Below are 17580 nucleotides of genomic sequence, written 5' to 3'. Positions count from 1 at the left end.
GCGGACATAACAAAGGCTGAATGGCAAATGACAGGAACACTGCCTCTCAAAGGCCAACCCCTCACCAGAGACATGCACGGCGCCCTCCCTGGAGTTGCCCAGCCTGGGCCTCTCGGTGCTTTCTGAAACGCATGTTCCAACAGCATTAGACACGCTCTGGAAGCAGAGACACATTTCTGAATGATGAGTTCTGAGGTGAAGACATGTCAGTAGTATGGTAATGTGGACAAAAGAAAAATATTTTATTTGGTGGTAGAATTGCCTGGCCCTTAAAAGCACACTACAAAATTTGGTTTGACTGTAGAGGAAGTTAATGATCAAGGTTTTGTGTCTAATTCATTGTCATGGAAGAAAATCAACCCTCCCTCTTTTTTTTTTTTTTTTTCTCACTGCCATGTTAGACGCCACATGAAAGCATACCAACATCGTAATTTCAGCCTCAGGGACAGACTTTTAATGCAAGACTCCTCACACGAGACTGCTTTCTTCAAACATCTGGGGGTATGTTTTCCAGCCCTATCTCCCCATCCAAAGAAAAGTACCAGGATCTAAACATACTTTAATTGTATCCCACTGGATAAAACCATTGGGGAAACACCATGCAAGTGGCCGGAGGGACTGACCACTTCTGGTCACTCTGTGACTAAAGGGATGCCCCAGCCAAGTCCCCAGCTGACATGAAGCCAAACTCCACTTGGACACCAGGGAGCCACATGGGAATAACAAAGGCTGAATTGGCAAAAGGCAGGAATATGGCCTCTCACAGGCTAAACCCTCACCAGAGGCATGCACGGCACCCTCCCCAGAGTTACCCAGACTGGGCCTCTGGTTTCTTTCTGAAATGCGTGTTCCAACAGTACTAGACACACTCTGGAAGCAACCACACATTTCTGAATGAAGTTCTGAGGAGAATTATCAGTAGACTGGTGCTATACAGTAATTCCATTTTGTGACGATACTACACCTTATTAATCCATTCTACCCTTGGAAGGCAGGATTCTTTGGAAAAGACAATATCGCTGGCAAAGTAGAAGGCAGAAGGACAAGAGGAAGACCAAATAGGAGATGGATTGACTCCCTAAAGGAAGCCGTAGGCATGAGTCTACAGAAGCTGAGCAGGGCTGCTGGGGACAGAACATTGTGGACAGCACTCATTCATCAGGTCGCCAGGAGGCAGAGCCAACTCGATGACACGTAACAAACTCTTGGCAGGCACTCGTGGAGTTTTCAGTTTTTTGCTGTTATGAATAGTGTTACTAAGATCATCTGGTACACGGCTCTCAATAAAGCCGTGTACACATATCTGTGGGCTATATACCTAGGCGGGCTATGGCCTGGTACATATTGCCAAGCTGTTTTTCAATGTGCTTCTACAAATGTGAACTCCTGCCCACAGTGCCTCGAAGCAACAATTCCCGCTGCTTCTCGTCCTCACTAGTGCTCCGTGTACTCCATCCATCATTTCAGCCATTCTCGTAGGTGTGTAGTATTGTCATATGGTGGTTTCTAGTTTGCACTTCCCTGATAACTAATGAGGTTGACACTTTTTATAAGTTTACTAGCTTTTGAATATCTTATTTTGTAAACAGTCTGCTCAAGCCTTGTTTATTTTTCTATTGGTTTCCCTGCCTTTTTCTTATTGATTTTTAGGAGCTCTTTTTGTATTCTGAAAATAAATACTTTGAGGTTCTTACAGAAGCTCTTAATGTTAACATAAACTGAATGATCACTATTTTGTTTCATAAATAGTTCTTTTTGTGCCCTGCTTAAAAAAATCTTTGCCTGCTCCAAGGTCATAAAGATGATCACCTTACTTTTCCTCTAAAAGTTTTATTGTTTGCCTTTTACATTTAGATACATAATCCATCTGAATCTGATTATTTTCTACCAAGTATGAGGTAAGGGTCAAGCACATTTTTTTTCATGTGGATGTCCATTGACAGCATCATTTATTGAAAAGACTATTTTTCTTTGCTGCACTTTTTTCATACTTTTTATCATAATTCAGGTGGCTATGTACATTAGTCTAATTCTAGATTCTGTTCTATTCCAATGATCAGTTGGTCTATCTCATTACCAAAGACACTGTCTTACTTATATATATAGTATATAACTTATATAGTTACTATAACTTCATAATAAATGTTGATGTCTGGCCAAGTCAGTCCTCCAGCTATGTTCTTCTCCAAGAATGCTTTGGACATCCCTGGCCCTTTGCATTTCCAGTTTCCATTTAACAAAATCATGCTGGTATTTTTAATTAGGATTACATTAAACCTGTAGACTCATTTGCGCAGAATTAATATCTTAATATTGAGTCTTCCATCCACGAACATGGAATCTTTCTCCATTTGTTTAGATCCTCTTTAATTTCTCTTAATAACATTTTGTAGTTTGACTCTAGAAGTGTTTGCACGTTTCATTACCTTCATTGCTAGCTATATGATTTTTTGATGCTATTATAAATGATGATGTTTTAAACTTCATTTTTCATTTGCTTGTGGTATATAGGAATATTTATAAAATTATGTGTTTGACCTTGTATTCAGTGGCATTGCTGAATCTGCTTATAGAGTCTCATTTTTCTGTAGTCTGATGAAATGATGAACTACAGTATGATTTTCTGATGTTAAACCACCCTTCCATATCTGAAATAAACTCTTCTGGGTGGTCATACAGCATCCCTTTTATGTATGGCTGGGTTGACTGTTAATATTTTAATAACTTTTCATCAATGTTAATGAAAAAATTTAGTTTATAATTTTCCTTTATTATGTCTTTCCCAATTTTATAATCCATGTTATGGTGCCTCTTAAAAGGAGTTAGGAAGTGTTCCCTCTACTTCTGTCCTCTGGAAAGAATTTGCATAACATGTTTGCTATATGCTTCTTAAATGTTTGGAAGCATTCACCAGTGAAACTATTTTGGCCTAAGAATTTGATAATGAGAATGTTTTCATTAAGAATCCAATATTTTAAAATATATATCTGATTTTTACATTTTCTATTTCTTCTTATGGCAAATTTAATATGTTGTTGGGTTTTTGAGTTATTAATTCATCTCATCCAAATCATCAAATTTACTGGAGAAAGAATTCATAATATCATGTCATTCAATGTGTTACGATCTTTATCTTTGTGTTGATCAACCCCTGAGAAGTTTACCAGTTTTATCAATTTTATCACAGCACTAACCCTTAATTTTGATTTTTCTTTTCTATTCTTCTCATTTTCTATTTCTGCTTATTATTTCTGCTTATTCTATTTCTCATTATTTCTTTCCTCATGTTGTCCTTTGCTTTTTATTCTCTAGCTTCTTGAGTTGTTAAGTTTAAATAAATTGATTTTTCAGTCATTCTTCTTTTCTGATTGATAGAGAATATTCTCTGATGACAGTACAATTAAGCTAGAAATTAGAAAACATTTTGAACTGAATTATAATGGAAACATATCACAAATTAGATTGTTCCAATTTCTAAGCACTTTTTTAGATGCAGCAATACAATTTTTGACAGGTTATATTTCTCGTGTAATTCAGCTGAGATATGTACATATATGACATTACAATTATGGTTTTATATATACAGTCAATAGCCATTTTTATTTGCCCACATATTTAGTCTTCTAGAGTTTAGAATTTCCTCCTGCATTTCCAGGTTTCATCTGGAATCATTTTTCTACCTGAAGGAAGCCCATAGAGTTTTTACAAAAGTGGGCCTGCTAGTGACAAATTCCCTCACTTTTTCTTTGAGTAAAACCATCTTTATCTTAATTTTTGAAGGATAATTTTGAGTATAAAATTATAGGTTGGCAGTTGTTTTCCTTCAATATTTTAAAGATGTTATTTCATTGTCTTCTATCTTCCATCATTTCTGTTGAGAAGTTAGATGTCAGTGATTTTTTTCTAAGCCACTGATTTTTTATTTCCTTGTAATTTGGTTTTCAGAAGATTTATGATGTACTCAGGCATGATTTTCTTTGTTTATCTTCAACTTGGGGTTCCAAGAGTTTCCTGAATGTCTCAATTGACATATTTTATCAGTTTTGGAAAATTTTTTAAAAAGTGATTTCCCCCACTTCCTCTCTTTTTCCTTCTGTGACTTCTATTATATGTATGTTAGACCTTTGGATCATCCTACATAACTTGATTTGCTTTTTTTCCTATTTTTTATATGCTTAATTTTGTATATTTCTATTGATTTGTCTTTCAATTCACTTGTCCTGTATACTTCTCTCTCCAACCTACTCTTAAATCTACCCATTGAGTTCTTAATTTTAGATACTGCATTTTTTTGTTCTTGATTGCCCATATGTTCCTTTTCCTTTTATACAGACTATAATTCTCTAAATAAATTCTCCATACTTTCATCTATTGTTTCCATGTTCTTGTCTAATTTATTTAATATATTAATCATAGTTATTTCAAAGACCTGGGTTGGTAACTCTGATATCTAGATCATCTATTAGTCTCCTAACTATTTTCCATCTTTTTCCTCTTGATTGTCTATCATATTTTCATGTCTTTTTGCAGGTATAGTAATGTTTTATTGTGTGTCATACATAGAGTGTAAAAGAAATGAAGAGGATCTGAATGATGTTATCTTTCACCAGAGAGGGTTCCCCCTTTCCTCAGTTATGCATCTCAGATAAGAGTCTGATAACTCTATCCAATCAGTAATTGACCTGCGTTAGAGCTGAATTGCAGAGTCAGTCTCGGTCTCCATCTATTTAAGCCCTCTTCCTTAGGAATGGCCATCTCAAACTTTTTGACTGACAGCCAAGTTGGTCTCTTTCTCCTCCATCCTGAAAGACTTCAAGATTTCCAGCTCTGTTGTTCATAAGTTTCCAGCCCAGCTCTTCAGAATCCCACTCTAGCCATCTCAATAATCTAGCAGATGTCTTGAGTGAGCAACTAATGGAGAGCCTAAGACAGGCCCACTTCCCCTCGTGTGTCTTCGAATTCACTTTGCCTTTTTGAAGCTTTTGGACTTCCTTCTCAATCTCCAGTTCTACTGCAGATCTCTAGAACTGAGCCAACGTCATATGGGGTAAATTAGCCATGCATTTGAAGAAGCCCCTAAAGTTTCCAAATTGTCTCCAGCCTTCTGTAATTGCTAACAACAATAACACTTTGCTGGTTTTTCTTTCTCCTAGAAAGTGTCTCAATGCCTAAATCAAGCCTAATCTGCAGGCCATGCCCGGAATCAGTTAAATTTCCCACAGGGAGAAATCCTCAGTATCTAGCAAACGTCCTCAAGGGAAAAAATAAGCTGGAAGCCAGGTAATTGAAGCTTACTGTAAATATGCAATAAGAACATGGTTACCCTTTGACCTTGTCCCAAACACAGACAGAGATGAAAAGAAGTTAATCCACTCATCACTATAAGCCTGTTAATTTTCTGTTTTCTTACTTAAACTCAGGGGTGACTCAAGGGGCACAAGGATTTATGAGATTGTTTTGCAGAAGAAAAAAGCATGCCTTTAAGGAAGTTATGACCACCAAATAACTAGCACCCAGCTGCCACTGCCATCCAGAAGTCTGAGTCCATAAGTCTGACTGCCCAAGGGCTTATCCGGAGTGAAAGAAACACAGACTTCTTCTTTATTTCTCTGAAATTCCTCCTCCCAAGCCCCTTAGCTCTAAAAAGACCCTGTGCTTTCTTCTCTTGTAAGGCAGATTTGAGAGAACCTATCCTCCTCCCTTCTCACTTTGGCCAATTCAAATAAACCTTTCTCTACCTCCAAGCACCAAGATGTCTCCATGATTGGCTTACTGCTCATTAGGTGCATGAACATGAGATTCAGAGGTTTGGTATCAAGTTCACCTCAGAAGTTCTCCCCTCATCCCAGAGTCTTTATCTTCTTTCCCCATGACTAAGTAAGTGGGGGTGGCTTTTGGGGAGTGAATAAGCTGACTAGCCAAGAATTTTTCCAAATCTATTATGTAAACCAGAATCCAAGCCCTTAGAATTCCAAATGCTAAGAATTAAGCATTTTGCATTTCAGCTGTGGCCAGTAGAAACAAGGTTTAACATGAACAGGGTAAGTGTGAAGTAAATAACAGGCTTACAGAGGTAAGAAGTTGAGTTAATCCTTTCCTCATCATCCTACAGCATTATAATCTGGCTTCTATCTATGCTCAACTAAAACTTCACTGTCAAGTGTTCCCTCTCTGCTCACTAAATCCAATGATCTTTTTCAAGTTTTGTTTTGTTTTTTTCTCCCCAAAACCCCAGTATGTAATTGTATATCCTAGTTGTAAGTCCTTCTAGTTCTTCTATGTGGGATGCTGCCACAGCATGGCTTGATGAGCAGTGTGTAGGTCTGCACCCAGGATCTGAACTGGCAAACCCCAGGCCACCAAAGCAGAGCATGCAAACTTAAGCACTTGGCCACAGGGCCAGCCCCCTAAGTTTTTCTTTTTATGTACTCTTCCACAGAACCTGATGGGATGTTCCAGAGATATCATAATCCAAGGACAATCATTAGTTATTTTACTTAGAATACCTATCTTATTGGTCTTACCCATTTTTAATGAAAAAATAGAGTACATATTACAGTCTTGGTCATATAGCTAATCAGGATTATGGGTGCATACTCCAACAAAATACCCCATTACTATAGCTTATATTAAATTTAAATCTACCATAAGCATACTCTATAAAACTTGCATAAATGTTACACTGCCAGAAAAGAGCATGTACTACTGAGTTTTCCTTCAAAGCATCCAGCTACAATGACCAAAATGTTTCTAAATTTCTAATGCATTCTGGATCATGGTCATTAGTTTATCCTTGCTTTTTTCCAAAGACATTTATTATCATAACATGCAACAAATTACCTTTGGTTCTCTATCAACAATTAGCTTGTTCAGCACTTAGGGTTGATGGCAATACTGAGATGGAATGGTAAAGGGAAAGAAATTTCATGCCAACTCCATTCATTTTGAAAGCTTTCAGCACTGGGTCACACAATGGAAAAATCTCCAGGACGTTCCCTGTGTCTGTGTGTTTGTAATGATTACATGAAAGTCAAGCACAACTCCAAGAAACGAATTGCATTCAGATGCTTTGGAGTTAAAATACTGGGTATGTGGACTAAGTTCCCTAACCAGGACTATTATTTTTATGAAATTACTTGAAGACCAGGACAGGAAATTTGCTGTTGTATGAAGGTAGTCTTGATCGTGTAGATGAACCAAAGTGGGGGGCCAATTTTTGCTACTAATTCAGAGATTAATATAGTAACTTACAAATTTATAAACTTGAGAATAAACAGTATTTTCTCTATTTGCAAGTAATATGAACATTCCGTAAATAACAATGCTACCTTTTTGGCTCTTTTATTTTGGCAGAGGAAGATGAGCCTTGAGCTAACATCTGTTGCCAATCCTCCTCTTTTTTTTTTTACTTGAGGAAGATTGTCCCTGAGCTAACATTTGTGCCAATCTTCCTGTACTTTATATGTTGGTCACTGCCACAGCATGGCTGACAAGTGGTTTAGGTCCACACCCAGGACCCAACCCGCAAACCTGAGTCACCGAAGAGGATCACACCGAAATTAACCACTAGGCTATGGGACCAGCTGAACCTTTTTTTTTTTTTTTTTTTAAATCAGCCTATTTAAAGTTTACTTAGGATGCATGAAAAAAACTCTTTGGCCATGGCCTACAAAGACCACCACAGTCAGGGTCCTACCTATCTTTGTAATCTCACTTCTCCACAAACATCCTGTATTTCAGCTACTTTATGTCACAAGACTTTCAAGATACATAACAGTATTCTCACTATTGTGTTTAGCACAAGCTGTTTCTTCTACCTAGAATTTTTTTTCCCATCTTTCTTACATAGTGAACCCAATTCAAATGTTACCTTCTCTGTGAATCTCTTCCTGACCTCCCTAAACATGGTTGGATACTCTCTTTTTCTTACTCCTATAGCATTCCATGCACACACATATTACAGCCTCCACCTCATTACTATCTCTGGCTTTTGCATCCTTCTAGGGCAGGAAAAATATTCTAAGTAATGGATATCCCTAATGCCAGTACCCTATCTGACACAAGCAGCTATAGTTAATAAATGTAGGAAGAACAAAGAGAGGGAGGGACAGAGAGAAGGCAGGAGAGAGAGAAAGTGGGAGGGAAGAGAGGAAGGAAGGAAAGGAGGAAGGAGAGGGAGGGAGAGAGAGGGAAAGAAGGGAGGGAGGAAAGAAGGGAGGGAGGAAAGAAGGAATGAAGGAAGGGAGGGAGGGAGGGAAGGAGGGAAGAAAGAAAGAAAGGAAAACTTCAAGCTTTAAATGTGACCAAAAATTTTTCCAGATCATAGATTTGCAATTAAAAAGCCCACGATATTTATTGAATGAGCAAAGAGCCCCTAAATATTGAAAATGTAGTGCTATAATTAAGAAGGGAGACACGATATTTATTATCCCAGAAAGTAAACTAATACTGTCTTTATCCTCCAAAGCTGTCTCCAAGATAGCCGGCAACAAAAGCTGTCATAGCTATGTGGAAACATGTAGGATCCAAGGAGAATTCTCTCCCAACAATACCTACCACTCTTTTATGTCTTGGCTTCTGGAGAATTTCCTTATAAATATGCCACTCCATTAGCCTCTCTGATTACGCTGACAGATAGAAGATGGAACCAAATCTGTTCAACTTGCCTCACGTAACATTTAATTAAGGCCCCACCAATATGACCCCAAGCAATAGGATGAGACCTATCTGAAGCACTGACTTGAGCCATGCTCCTCAGAGTCCTAGGCCCCAACTGCTGAGCAAATCTCACAAGCTATCAGAGTCTACCTTAGAAAGCCAAGTGTGTTTCTCTTTAAGTTTCTGTATTGACCTTTACCACTTGGTCTGAGGCATTAATCCAGCTACAACACCGTGTATTTGTGATTGCACATTCTGCCTTGAAAGTAGTCTAGTCTAGGCAACTCTATCATCCATAACAAGCCTGGCCAGTGAATTGAGGCTGACTGAACACTTTACAAATCTGAGGTAGTGTTTCCTTAAATACTCAGGTCTTTTATGACTACTCCTAAGATTCAATAACTGAAATATTGAAATTAAGAATTCAAAGGAGAGGCTTAACAACTGATGAGAGAAGCCAAGTAGAGAATTAGTAAACTAGTGAAAAAATAGAAGAGAGTATGAAAGACATAGAACGTAGAGGGAGAATTAGACTCTATATATACTTAATTAGACTCTAGAAGAGAAGAGTGAAGAGGCAGTATGTGAGGAGTAATGGGTGGGAGTTTTCAAAAACATATGGAAAGCATGAGTCTACAAATTTGAGGAGCCCTAAGAATCTGGAGGGGATGAATGAATGAATGAAAAAATGCAGACATACATACATACATACATAAAAGTCCACATCCAGGAACATCAAAGCAAGACTACAAAAAACCAAAGTCAAAGGCACAATCTTAAAGGAAGCCAGAAAAATAAAACCACTCTAAGAGTTTCCAATTGACAGCTGACTTCTCAACCACCACAATGGAGGCCAGGAGACTGTGGAATGATATCACCAATATTTTGAAGGAAATAACTGACAAGCTTGTACTCCATACACAGAAAGCAATTTTTTCAAGAATGAAAATGAAATACAAAAAACGTTGGACAAAAATGAGAGAGTTTTCAACCAGCATGTCTATACTTAAAGGTGTACTCAAATCAGAAGAAAATGACCCCAGATAGAAGTTCAGAGATGTAAGAAGGAATAAAAATCAATATAAATGTTATATGTAGGTAAATCCAAGTAAACATTAACTTATTTTTATGGCTTGAATTGTGTTCCCCCAAAAGGTATTTGAATACCTAAGTCCCAGTACCTCAGAATGTGACCTTATTTGGAAATAGGGTCATTGCAAATATAACTGGTTAAGATGAGGTCATACAGGTGTAGGGTGGGTTCCTAGTCCAATACGACTGAGTCGTTGTAAGAAAAGGAGAAGAGACACAAAAAGAAGCATACACACATGTAGAGGGGAAAAAAAGAAGAGAGTTTGCACATCATATAGAGGCTGATAATGTTCTGAGATCAGGGGTAAAGACAGAGCAACTCACACCGTGGTCTCACTCTCTTTTACCTTGCCTTCCTCCAGTAGGCTTCCTTTCTGTTCTATTCATTCTCTGCTCAGAATTTGTCTTCTGTTCTATTACTCACCTGGTTTCTTAGAGTCTTTCTCTTTGTTCAATGATGGCAAATGACATGGGATTCGGGTATCATGGTACAAAATAATTCTGTAAAGTATTATAAAGTAGTATGTTTATTACTAGTTCATTTTATAGATTTAAAATTAGAGTTTCTAAATATAAAAATGATATGGATTGGTACCATGCGAAATGCAGACGTGATGTGTGTCACCTCCAAGAGGAAGCTTCAAGAATCAGTGTCTGGTCTGCTTCGTCCCTTTGTGTTTCGCCTTCTTTGTTTTGACTTGATGCCCTGGCAGTGTGGTCCTGTAGCCTCTCCTATCCTGTTTCCTGATGGAAGACAATGAAAAACCAAAACCAAACCTAAAATGCACATGTAATGTGAGCAAATGTTTTAAACCCCTACAATTTTAGATCTGTTTGTTACCAAGCATAACTTGCCATATCTTAACTGGCACATTTACTGTAAATGTGCTATTCCAATCCAGTAGTAACGCCCAATGGAATAGGTCAATGGAATCTTTTTGAATCTTATGAAATTTCGGTGTGGACTGCTCTTAATCAAGAATTTTCCTTGAGACTATTATTTAAACATTCAAAGAAAGGCTCATTGGAAGCTTGTTGCTAATAAGTTTTTCAACAAATATTTCAGTCTACGACACCAAAAAATAAGCCAGTGGGAGAAACAATTCCATGGATAGCCATCTGTGTAAGGAGATCTAAGAGGAGGGATATGAACAGCTGCATTTATAAGAACCTTCTATTTTCCTCTCCTCCCCCAGTCTCAACTGCCTCCGAAGGTCACAGTTTCAAGACCACTTCTTCCTGTTGAGACAAGCTAGACAATCCTGCCTTTAGAGACTTCAGACAAGTTCTAATCTTGGCAAACTCTCTGAGAGTGGACAGAGGTCGAGACATACTCTATTATTGTACCTTGACTCTCATCCAGCCTAAGGGGTTAGGTGCTTCATTTCACAGATTTCAGAGTCCCTTTGGGCTTTCTTAGTCTCAACTGGCAGCCGCAGGCAAAAAGATGCTTGCAGTTAGTAATTTGAGAATTCATTAACGGACTAAGCGACTTCCTGTTCTGTACTTGACCATCACTCAGATCCCAATCTCGTCCACACACGTGCCGGTTTCCTGTGAAAGCCAGGAAGGCTGTTTGAGCACAGCTATGGGTAGAGTTTGGCCAAGACCTGTGTTTTAACTTAATATCAATATTACAATTTTCATCTGGAATTTATCCTCAAGAGTCAGGATTGAATTTCCAAAGATGAAATTTAGTAAACGAGGACGGTACACAGAGATGTGCATTTATGTCTCCAATTCAGCATAAAAGAGGTTCATCGAAACCCTTCAGGGACTCGTGCTCATCACCGCGGTCGGTCCTGGGTTTCCAAACCTGAGAGAAGACGTAATGAATTACGCTGGAGTTCAGAACACCCCCTGTCCTTTGATTCTCAGTTAGATTTTTTTTCCCCAGGTCAGAAATGTGGAGCCAGGATTTTGTAGCAGAAATAAAGAAATGCAATTTAGTTACTAGGAGGGAACAAAAATCTTTAAGATTTATTAAATGGAGTAAGCTCAAATAAAACAAACCTGACAAAATTTTCTCATCTCTTGGATCAATATGAATATAAAATTGAAGATGACTTCAGTAGGTTCTGTCTGTATTTTTACTAGTTTAATGAGCATCAATACTTACCAGCCAACGGCTGAGATGTGCTGGCTCTTCTAACACCTCTGCTAATCAGGAGCCCCATTGCACAGGTAAAGACAAAAAAACTAATAAAGGGCCAGGACTTTTCTGGGAAGGTATGTTCTCGTAATATATTTTAAAAGCTCCATGTTTAGATTTGCACATTTTTTTTAATGCTAATGTGTTTTAATCAGTCCACAAAATTTAATTATTACATTTTACATATTTTTAAAAATACGGCCGTAGGTTTTTAAATGATTGCCATGGAAAATTACACTAAACTATGATTACACCCAACCAAAGAAACCAAAATGATGCCCAAATCTAGATTGTGATATAAATTCTCTGAAAGCTGCAGGGAAAGGGTACACAGAGGGGAACGGAAAAGGAAGACAGCGCTCAGCAAGCCCACAGGATAATTAGCTGCCTTTCAGGCACACTATCCCTTCTCAATCACTTGAGATGTATGATTTTCATACTCTGAGAGAGAAAAAAAGACCAAACCACAGTCACCCTCCCTTGCCAGGAAATAGCTGCGCGGACTCCCCTCGCTGTGGCTACATGGGCTCTGCGACAGCTGGCGTGTGGGTGGCGCACATCAGGTCTGCCGGGTTGCAAAGAGGCACCGGGCCTCCCGCTCGGTGGGGGGTCCGGGGCTCCTGTCCACGAGGGGATGGGGGTGGGTGCATGCGGAATAGGGGAAGCACCTGAGAACACAGGCCTGGCATCTGTGGAGACCACCAATGAGTAAACCACTTACGGGAGAAGAGGAACTCGGAAGGGAAGAGGAGCAGCCGTTTCCCGCTTCAGTTCCCACAGCTGCGCCCCTCCCCACAGCTGCTGCGCCCGCTTAGGACAGGGAAAACAAAAGAGAAGCGGGACACCCTGCAGTGGTTTGGCCGCTAAGAAGCGGGCAGAGTGTAAAGAAAGCCACCGAGAAGAGAGCGAAGCCTTCCCTCCCAGCCCCGCAGGGCGCAGCAGACGCCAAGGGGCTGCCCCACCCGTCGCCACAAAGCTTCACTCCTCGCTCACACCAAAGCCTCTGCAGGCCAGGAGACTCTCCCTCCTGCGGGGACTGCCATCCTGGCTCAGGGTCTCTGCTCCTCCCTGGCTGCAGGATCTCAAACACAGGCCCGCTTGGTCGGCGTTACAGTGGGAGAGCGCACACTAGAGTATCACACCTGTTGTTGGGACTGTAACTGACACATGTTGTTCCTGCTGGTTTCAGTGGCCACCTCTGGTCACCTGTAGGCGATGCCTGACTGCAAAGGGCATGGGATCGCAGTCCCTGTGTACCTGGAAGTTCTGGTGATGAACATTAGAGCCACGTGCCCTTATCCTCTGAAGCCCTGAAATCAAGTTCTACTTCTGTGCAGCCTCAGCTTTCCAAGAGGATGCTCTTGCCCATTCTGTGACATCCAGTTGTCTCAGTTCTCGACTCTAGATTCTAGTCTCCCTCCCAAAGGAAAGATAGAGAGGAGGGACACACAGAGTGTGTCTACCCTGTGGATTTTTTTTGGTGAGGAAGATTGTCCGTGAGCTAACATCTGTGCCCATCCTCCTCTATTTTGTATGTGGGATGCCACCACAGTATGGCTTGATGAGTGGTGTGTAGGTCCGTGCCCAGGATCCAAACCTGCAAACCCCAAGCTGCTGAAGCGGAGCACATCAGCTTAACCACTGCGCCACCAGGCCGGCCCCTACCCTGTGGATTTTGAAAGCAGAGAGTTCACTCCCCAAAAGTCCGTGAGACAAAGGTAACCAAAATGCATCCCAGGCTAACAGTTGTAAGCGGCTCTGCCCCGTCTTCCCCGGAGAGCCAGTAATGCTGCGAAGGAGACACCGACTTGTTCTCTCTGGGCTTTGCCTTTCTGCCTCATGTTTTATGACTGCTTTTCTTATTTGGCTCCTGGAAAGAGATTCTAGTGAAGGAAGGAAGGAAAGGAGGGAGGGAGGGAGGGAAGAAAAATTAACTTGTGAGACTATGAAGTTCTTTCAAAGACATCAATTCATACGAACTTCAAAACAACCCTTAGAAGAACCTACATGTTTATCCCCAAGTTACCAGCAAAGAAACTAAAACTCAGAATACATAAGGCAAATCTAGGGCAGAAGCAGAAAGAAGTCTCCCTCAGGATCAGTTTCCACTAACTTCAGTGGAAATGGAAACCAAAGACAAGACCTTCGGAAAACCAAAGACAAGTTTCCATACATGCCTGGTATCTTCCGAATGTCAGGTGTCACCTGCCTTTTCTCTCAATGGTTACTGTCATTTCTGACAACATCTAAACCAGCTTTACCTCAGCAATTGCTCTCAGGTCCCTGGTCTCTTCGCCTGCCTCCAATCGACCAAAACTAAACCTGGGAACTCAGACTGTGCCTGTCCTGCTTTTGGATCACAGACACAGTGTTTTCCTGGGCCCCCCAAGGCTTCTCTTCCAGCCCTGGTTGCTAACTTATGCCCGGTGGGCCCCCACTTCGTCCTGCCTCACCTCCCCTCGAATGGGGCTGCAGTTCCAGTCAGCTCCTGTGTGTGTCAGGCACCTGGAGCCACAGCCCAGAGGTTACAGGCAGGCATGGGAGCAAGGGTGGAAGCGCTCCCTGAGGTCTGTGGGTTCACAGGCACAGCGCTGAGCGCTCCCCTCAGCCCAGAAATTAAAAGCCAGGCTCCAGAACAGAGAGGCAGAGGCTTTCCTGTCTGCCAAGCTCCTTAGAAGAAGAATGTAAACGCCAGCAGCCCGGGCTGCCAGCAGGACTGCTGGAAGGTATGGAGACTCGCAGAGCGAGGCAGCAGCGTCATGATCTGGGCAGGCCAAGAACTCTGCAAGGGGAAGGGAGGGAGCAGGAATTTGCCTCCCAACAGCATGTTTGAGAACAAGCAGTCTTTTCCCCAAAGCCATCTGTGAGACTCTCAACTTGTGCCTGAGGAAGAAAAGGGCGAGACGGAGAGAGAAAAGTGAATTACTGGAAAAAGCAGGCAACTCTCCGGGAGTTGCGAGGGCAGCAAAAAGACCGTCTACCAGTCTGTTAGTCTTGGCAGCCGCCTCTCTGTGATTCTGGCCACAGTCAGAGTCTCTAAGGCCCTGCTTCTGGAAAACGTGGCAAGGGTTGGACCTGAAATGTGGACTGTGGATGGCTCTGGTGTGATCTAAGTCAGAGGGAACCGTGAGTTCCCGACCTCGGCCCCTCAGCACATGGGGTCACTCATGTGACATTGTGACTAGTTTGGCCCTTGCTTACAGGCTCTCTTCAGTTCGTGAAAGACCCTAGGGGAACACGTCTCAGATTGCACTGGAATCTCCCAGGAGGCAGGCCCACCAAGGTTTTGTCTCTCTCCATTGCAGCCTGAGTGGTGTTCTGAAATGTAGGTGGTGGATGAGAACATCCCTGTCGACAAACAAGAGGCGTTTTGCTGAGCACTCTCCCCCGCAACAGAGGGCAGGTGTTCCGCCCGGAGCCAGAGTGCTTCCTCTCAGCTGCTTAGAATTCTGCAAGAAATCATTTCTTTTCTTCACGCCCAGGAGCTGTCTTGTTTAGGAATGTGTTTGCAAGTAGCCGAAAACCTGCCGTATAGCAGCTCAAAACAAATACAGATGTATTTTTCTCACATAACAAGATTTCAGAGCTAGATGGCAGCTGGCATTGATCCAGGAGCTTAATGACATCAGGGTTGGCATCTTTGGAATCCTCTTACCTTTTCCCTCATGCTTGTCTTCCTCATGGTCACAAGATGGCTACTGATCAACGGATGAATGGATAAAGAAATTGCAGTGCGGGCTAGCCCAGTGGCATAGTGATTAAGTTTGCATGCTCTGCTTCAGTGGCCCAGGGTTCGTGGGTTTGGATCCCAGGCACAGTCCTACACACCACTCATCAAGCCATGCTGTGGCAGCATCCCACATGTAAAATAGAGGAAGGCTGGCACAGATGTCAGCTCAGGCCCAATCTTCCTCACCAAAAAAACAAAAAGAAAAGAAAGAAACTCTTGTGTGTATATATAACCAATAGAATACTATTCAGCCTTAAAAAGGAAGGAAATCCTGCTACTTGCAACAATATAGATGAAGCTGGAGGACATTATGCTAAGTGAAGCCAGCCAGCCACAGAAAGAAAAACACCGGATCATCTCACTTATATGTGGAATGCACATAGAAGCAGAACTTAGCCAAGGTGGGAGTGGGGGAAATGGGGAGATGTTGGTCAGAGGGAACCATCGCAGCTATGCAGGATGAACAAGACTAGAGATCTAATGTACAGTGTGATAACTGTAGTTAAAAATACCGTACTATAAACGAGAAATTTGATAAGAGTAAATTTCAGGTGCTCTGACCACAAAGAAATCATGGTAACTATGCAAGGAGATGGGTATGTAAATCAGCTTGATTGTTGTTAACACTTCACTATATATATATATATATATATATATATATATATATATATTTTAAAACATCATGCTGTACACCTTATATACAACTTTATTTTTAAAATGGTTGCCGCATCACTGGACATTATGTTCATGTTCAAAGCAGGAAAAAGGGAGAAGGGAAATGTCCCATGTGGTAATCCCCATTTAGCAGGACAGCCGCTCCATCGGGATCCCCCTCGGGCCTGTGTGTGTCCCACCCAGCAGCTCTCCATCACACAGGCACACCTGGTGGGAAGGGAGCCTAGAAGGGGGAGAATTTGGCTGGACACACTGCCAGCCTGAATGAAATCAGGGTTCTGTCACCTACAAAGAGGGAACGGTTACCAGGGAGGCAGCTCACCGTGCCTGCCACACCCTGTGCAAAGTGCTGATCAAGTTGCACTGAAATGTTCTCTGTCTGCCTCTGTCTCCCCTCCCACCAGAGTTAATGGTGCTTGGCAGACACAGGCGCCCAGTCATCCTCGTATTCCCAGCACATGGCACACTGCCTGGCACAAAGCAGACTTAATAAACATAGCTCAAGCTCAAAGAAATATTGGCTGAACCAAACTCCAAATAGAGAGGCAAAAGAATTGCATTTAGATTCATTTTTACATGCACTTCTCTCTCTAAAGATAACAGGAGACATTGACCTAAGAGAAACATGAGTTATCCAAAACATAGGCACTCAAAGCAATGAGTGTACAATGCCACTTGGGATGCACAGTTTCTAACACAAATACAGTGAGGCAGGTAATCATAATAGTCACCACATGAAAAATGTGATGCTCTATATGTGCTACCTTTAATCCTAATATCTTTACAAGGTAATTATCACTTGCCTCATTTTAGAGAGGGTGGGAAAGTGTCACAAGGCCTCAGAGCTGCAAACGGTAGAAGCAGAGTATGAACTGCGGGGATCTATCTTTCTCCACCACCCATCCTGCCTCCTGCAGGAGGGTGTCCAGCACCCTCATGTTACTCAAGGCAAACTCCAGCACTGGAAAGTCACAGAAGGACTCCAAGTAGATATCAGCTTCCTGTTTCCGAGGACACCCTCTCACCTTTCCTCTCTGCCTCCCTCTGCACTTCCCTAAGCAGAGAGAGCAGGAGGCTGTGCTGCTGAAGACCCAGGGGTGGCTATGAGCATGAAGAAAGGCTTACTGAGAGCTGGCTTTCTTCCCTGGACATGCATAATCCTACAGAGAAGGAGGAGACGGAGTCAGAAGAGGGCAGGCCCCTCTGAAGCCCATCCTATACAGCAGAGTGTCCCAAATCTAGACCTACATGTGGGAGCAGAAACACATTCTAT

The 17580-nt window shown here is 41.7% G+C and overlaps 1 long non-coding RNA gene across 6 annotated transcripts in view; it reads right to left on the bottom strand.

Annotated features, from left to right (window-relative positions):
• Positions 1–17580, bottom strand: part of LOC106781985 (uncharacterized) — a 327364-nt gene that overhangs the window by 192233 nt on the left and 117551 nt on the right. For 2 of the 6 annotated variants that reach the window (XR_011429323.1, XR_011429327.1), the window contains 2 exons: positions 10346–10494; positions 10175–10251 (listed from right to left, as the gene is read on the bottom strand). The exons of the other annotated variants lie outside the window; for them this stretch is intronic. This is a non-coding gene — a long non-coding RNA (uncharacterized lncRNA). The remainder of the gene's footprint in view (positions 1–10174; positions 10252–10345; positions 10495–17580) is intronic. 6 annotated transcript variants of the gene reach the window in all.

The sequence above is a fragment of the Equus caballus genome, chromosome 19, assembly GCF_041296265.1.
Source record: "Equus caballus isolate H_3958 breed thoroughbred chromosome 19, TB-T2T, whole genome shotgun sequence".
NCBI classification, from domain to species: Eukaryota; Metazoa; Chordata; class Mammalia; order Perissodactyla; family Equidae; genus Equus; species Equus caballus.
The sequence above is the reverse complement of the archived record's forward strand: the minus strand, read 5'-3'. Positions and strand labels throughout refer to the sequence as shown.